Raw genomic sequence first — 6386 nt, forward strand, 5'->3', positions numbered from 1 at the left:
TCCAGAAACAGCCATGTGGTAAATGACCTATTGATCTGGAGGTTTGTTGGAGAGGACACAGAGTAAAACTCCTTTGTCTCTTCTGAAGTGTCATTAAATAATTAATGCCCACCTGAACAACCAGAGAGTCCTATCCCCTCCATTCTCACCGCATTGAAATCAAAACTTATTGTATTGTCTCTTCTTATCAATTGCTTTGAGGTTTTCAGATGTGATAAGGCAGTGTAAAAATGCAAGTTCTTTGTGTCTGACATCTCCATTACTCTAAAGGTAGACCGTTTTAAAACATACATTAGAAAATAAAATTACTTTTGGAAAAATAGATTAGAATAACCAACTATTATAAAACATGCTGCTGAAGTCGACTGCATCATCTCCTATTCTTTAACTCATTCTTTCCCAGAATCTCAACAGTTTGGATAGCTTCACCTCCTTCAAACTTATTAGAATAATAAATAATAATAATAATTCTTGCATTTTTTAAATATACATAACCTCTTAGCAGTTATAACTATCAGTTGTAAGTTATATACAACTTCCCTTCCTACTATATTCTACAGGCCAATAAAACCCAAGATTGGTACAGTACTTCCAATTCATCTTTCCCTCTCTCATATTCTTTTTATCACTGGAGATCAACTAATAATACTGAATGATAAACTTTACATTTGGTAAAGTACCTTTCATGTCGGGAAGATGTCTCAACACACTCCACAGGATTTTACTATAATGTGTAGTGACTGTGTACCATGTTGATGAATACAACAACCAATTTGCATATAACAATGTCTCACAAACAGACATGAAACGAATGACCAATTTTATCTTGGGGATTATTGGGAAGGACATCAGGAGAAACTTTTGAGACTTGTGGATGACACCCAAATCCAACTGCAACTCCCAGTTCTCTGATGTCCTGTTAGCTTGTTTGATGGACATCAAGGCCTGGATGAGCACAAATTTCCTGCAGCTAAATGTTGGCAAGACGGAAGGCATGCTCCTTGGCACCTGTTAATGTTTTCTATCCTGCGGGTTTGAACTCCTCAACCTCTCCGGGCTCTCCCTCAGACTCACCGAACCGGTGCGTAACTTAGGCATCAGGTTTGATCCCCAGCTTTCCTTTCTACCCCACATCCATTCCCTGACCAGGATCAATTTTTTCCACCCCCGCTACATTGCTTGCCTCTGTCTGTCACTCACCACCAACAAAACCCTTGTCCACGCCTTTGTTACTTCTTAGCTGGACTATTCCAATGCCTTCCTCACTCGTCCCCTCCACTCCACCATCGGTGGCCTTGCCTTCAGTCACTATGCCCCGAAACTCTGGAACTCTCTCCCTAAATTCCTCCTCCTTGCCCCCTCTCTCCCCACACACAAATTCCGCCTAAAGAGCTTCCTTTTTTATTGCACTTACGGTCACCTCCCCCACTCCATCTCCCCTTGGCTCGGTGCCAGACTCCGCCACTATCAAGCGCTCTGGGACCCTATGCTGCACAAAGGGCGCTATATAAATGCAAGTTGTTGTTGTTGAAAAGCGAAGTCTGAGAGACAGATCAGAGAGGAGCTTGTGTATTGAACAAGCTTAACAGAACAGAGAAAGCAACCAGTAGCAATACTTTTAGTTGTGCTTGGCCAACAGGACAAGAGGACACAGCTGCAGGCTTTAGCACAGACATTAGGATGCACTTCTTCACACAGAGAGAAACAGATTACCAGGAAGGCTGTTTGAGGTAAGAACACTAGACACATTTAAGAGTCTGATGTTGTAATAGGTTAGATATTCTGGAAGGATAATGACAAATGATTCTTTTTTCATAGAATTTTACGGCACAGAAGGAGGCCATTCAGCCCATCGAGTCTGTGCCGGCTCTTTGACAGAGCAAGTCACTTTCACTAACCCCAATTCTCGTTGAACTTTTCTTCTGATTAATTTTAATATTATGAATCATTACAAGCAAAAGGAACCAGGTTCGATTCCCAGGCGGTGCAAAACCTTAGCAAGTTTCTTTACTCCACACGCTCTGTTTACATAGCAGTAAGTATGAACCTGGTTGTTAGTCGATAGGTGTATCACTTTCTGGAGGTAATAATCCCTTCAAAAAAATAATAATGTGGTCACTCAATCCACGACTGTTTTGTGGAACACTGCTGTGCACAATTGGCTGCCGAGTTTCACCCACAAAATATACAGTCAATTCACTGCACAGAATATTTTGTGAAGTGCTTTGAGACGTCTCGAAGACGTGATAAGGCGCTATATCAAAAGCAAGGTTTATTATTATTACTTTTGAAATGGATTTTCATTTAGTGATAAACAGCAGACCAAAACAGAAGATTAATTCAGACAGTTTTGCTATAAGATTGCAAATTCTAATTAGGTTTAAGATACTATCCACTTTGAAAGATAGAGCACGTCTCAAAACATATCTGTTTGACCAACCTTTCCCCTCCCCATTCCCAATGGAATGCCCATCAGCATTATGAAACGTTTGAGATGTCCTATCGATGCGAAAGGTGCTATATAAATGTAAATTGTATTGAACCTTGGCAAAGAACATTCCTTTTAGATTTAGTCAGAAAATTGGATTTTGAAATCTGACATTTTGTATTTGAAAGTTATAATTTACCTATAACTGGTTGCCATGTTATTACAGAGTACAACAAGACAATTATTTGCAGTTAAAATACTGGCTAAAATTTGGGGCATTTTTGTTGCTTAATTCACTATAAAACTTTGTCAGTTGAAACATGTTTGTTCACATAAAGCTGTATAATTGTATTCAATTAAATGCTATAATGTCTTGAGTATTCGGTTTAAATAAAGATGCATGAATAAACATTAAAAATGATTTAATTAATCATCACATTCTTTGTAATGCTTGTTTTTCTGCCTTGGTGTTCGAATGAAAGTTTAATATGACCCATCATTAGGAGAGACAACAGCAACTTTATCAAATAATGCTTGAAAACAGCAATAATCATCCTCTGCCACAGAGATAACAACAACAAATTGCATATATATGTATGCGCTGTTGGCCAGGAACACTGGGAGGAAACTCCCTTCTCTTTTTAAATAGTGCTTGGGATCGTTAATGTCCACCTGAATAGGCAGACTTTCCCAAAAGGGATAGATTCTAACCCAAAGAATATAAGAAAGAATGTGGCAAGCCTTTTAGGTCCATCAACCCCACTCATTTCATAGCCCTTACACTGTACAGTATCTCCTATTGTGGACTTTATTCCAACCATTCAATCTCTTGATGAAACATGATGCATAGATATAACCAGATTCCTAAAGATTTTAAAGCAAAACTACACAATACAGGATATATTTTGAAAGCAAACAATCCCCTTATCTGGATTTTGCAAAGTATTATGTCTAACAAAGTTGATAAATGGATTGACTTTCAAAATTCTTCTAAGACTTAACACTAAAACGTCCCCTCTACCTTGGATTGGTTGCACCTGACAATTTCATCCTGCTTAATTTCCATCATGTGGGGATAATTTATCTTATTAATAATAATAATAATAATCCTTGCATTTGATATAGCGCTTTTCACGTCGGGAGGACGTCCCAAAGCGCTTCACAGAACACACTGTAAAGTGAATTGACTGTATATTTGTGGGCGAACGCGGCAGCCAATTGCGCACAGCAATGTCCCACAAACAGTCGTAGATTGAAAATGACCAATTTTATTATTGTTTATGGTTTTGGAGGGATTATTATTGCTTGTTAAAAGGAAAGTTCACCACCTTTATAAATTATCTGTGAAATGCTGGATATCAAATTATTGCTTATAAACCAATTTCAATGAATTTCCCTGGGATGAAGTTGTTTTCTTCCAATATAATGTTTTTTAGGAACACCACTATTAACGTTCTAAGGTTTGCTAATGCAGCTGTCTCTCCAGACTGTCAGACCAACAATCCTATTTCACTAATTTGCATCATATAATACATTTCACACTTTTAACTTTCACGGTGAATTTGAAAAAAAGTGTGAAAGATTATGAAGTGTTCATTATTTTTCGGTGTTTGATATTGTGTTGAAATACAGCATTTTAAAGTGTATAGCGTTTGCAAGCTTTATTAGACGAGGTTAAAACTGTTGAAAGGTAAACAATTGCATAGGATCTCCGGGTATTTTCCATTCACACCACCAAAATTTACCGAGGCAGCAGAGAAAAAGGTGCACTTGGCCAGTAGTTGGTAAATTTAGATAATCTTGGAATCCCACAACATCCTCTTCTAATCGTTTCAAAATAATTATCTTCTTGTGAATGGCCCCCCAGGAAGATAGTTTCTGAAGCTTTTGAAATGAAAACTATGTTCCAGGATTTGAGCCATCAACAGTTGTATTTTTGTGTAACTATCACGATTGACAGCAAACAGTTAAGTTACTTTTTTTTAAATCAACAAATAGTTATACAACATAATAAATTCTATAACATGGTAGCTCATTTAACATTAAGCATTTAGTAAATTATCTGGTTGATATTCCATGTTTACTTTGGGAAACCATAATGATATGAGTAGGAGTCAATGTTCCTGGGGCGGATTTAATTTGGTAGAAATCTTGTAGTTTCCAGCTACTGCCATGTAGTAATGCAGAATTTATTGTAATAGTCTCTTGTTAATGGATTCTAATGTTTCTCTGAGGTGGACAAATAAATCTGAACTCCAGCGGAAATCGCTATTGGTTCTGACTACCAACGCAATAACTTGTATTGAACACAAATCAGGAACACAACACTGAGGCAAGCTCCTTTTTGGGTCCAGAATGGAAAAGACTGTAAGCAAGTCCCATAATTCTGGTTTATTTTAAATTGATCAAAGAAACCCACAAAGCCTCTTGGATTTGTTTCCTTCCTAAATAAAGGCTGACTATACCACACAAATGCATGGCCAAATTTTTGAATGGTCTGATTTGTTCTCCTTCTTGCAAGTTGGAAGATGTAGTGAGAAAAATATGATGGATACAGTATTGAAATTAATCGCATGGAGAGCTGAGACTTCAAGCTATAAGTTCCGATTACTGAGATAAGTGGTTAAGGCGACCCCCACGAAAATTGATGGAAATCAAACAGAAGATATGATAAATGGTGAATTATTATACAACAAAATACATTACATTTGTATAGCACCTTTCACATTGGGATGTCCAATACAATTTACATTGCATAGCACCTTTCACGTAAGAAGGATGTCTCAAAGAGCTTTTCACTGCTGGAGCAGTGGAGGTATTATTTTGGAATCCAAAGTTGGTACACTCTGGTTTTCAGTTTTTTTTTACTCCCCTCAAGTTACTTTACGATTTGACACAACATAACAGTTGAAGACCATATGTCCCTTCGGCAAATCTAAAATTGTCCCAAGCACAAACAACACACACCAGGAAGTTTTTCTTTATTCAGAGGGCTATTAACGACTGGATAAAGTTTACCAGGAAAGATGATTGAGGCCATTTAGAAAGCAACAACAACAACAAAATTACATTTATAGAGCGCCTTTCACGTCAGGAGGATGTCCCAAAGCGCTGAACAGTCAGGTGTCGGGGCCCGAGCGTGGGGGAGGGGTGAGTAATTGATAAAAAAAAACTTCACAAAGAAATGCATTGGTTAAAATGATAAAGCAGCAGCATCAGAGGAACAATATTATTTTTTGCTGCTACAAATTTCTCTATACTGTACATTTCTCTATTATATACTGTATATAATTCCCGGCAGGGGGCGAAACCTTGGGCAAGTTTCCGCACTCCACACCCAATAATGATCCCTCGAGAAAACAAAACAACAATAAATTGGTCATTTTCAAACCACGACTGTTTGTGGGACACTGCTGTGTACAATTGGCTGCCGCGTTTCGCCCACAAATATACAGTCAATTCACTTTAGTCTATCCTGTGAAGCGCTTTGAGACGTCGAGAAGACATAAAATGCACTATATCAAATGCAAGGATTATTATTATATTATATAAGCGCTCTCACACACATTCTCTCTCTCTCACACACATTCTCTCTCTCTCTCTCTCACACACTCGCTCATTCTGTCTCACTCACACTTACACTCCCTCCTCTCACACTCTCTCCCTCCCCGTCTCTCTCTCCCTCCCCCTCTCTCACACTCACTCTCTCCCCCGCCACACTCACTCTCTCTCCCCCCCCCCCCACTCACTCTCTCCCCCCCTTCACACTCACTCCCTCCCTTTCCCACTCTCTCTCCCTCCCTCCCCCTCTCTCTCCCTCACCCTCTCTCTCTCTCCCTAACCCTCTCTCTCACTCTCCCTCCCCCACACTCACTCTCTCCCTCCCGACCCCTCTCCCTCCTGCCCCCTCTCACACTCCCCCCTCTCTCACACTCATTCCCTCCCCCTCTCTCACTTA

The sequence above is a fragment of the Callorhinchus milii genome, unplaced genomic scaffold (assembly GCF_018977255.1).
Source record: "Callorhinchus milii isolate IMCB2004 unplaced genomic scaffold, IMCB_Cmil_1.0 Scaffold4, whole genome shotgun sequence".
Lineage (NCBI taxonomy): Eukaryota > Metazoa > Chordata > Chondrichthyes > Chimaeriformes > Callorhinchidae > Callorhinchus > Callorhinchus milii.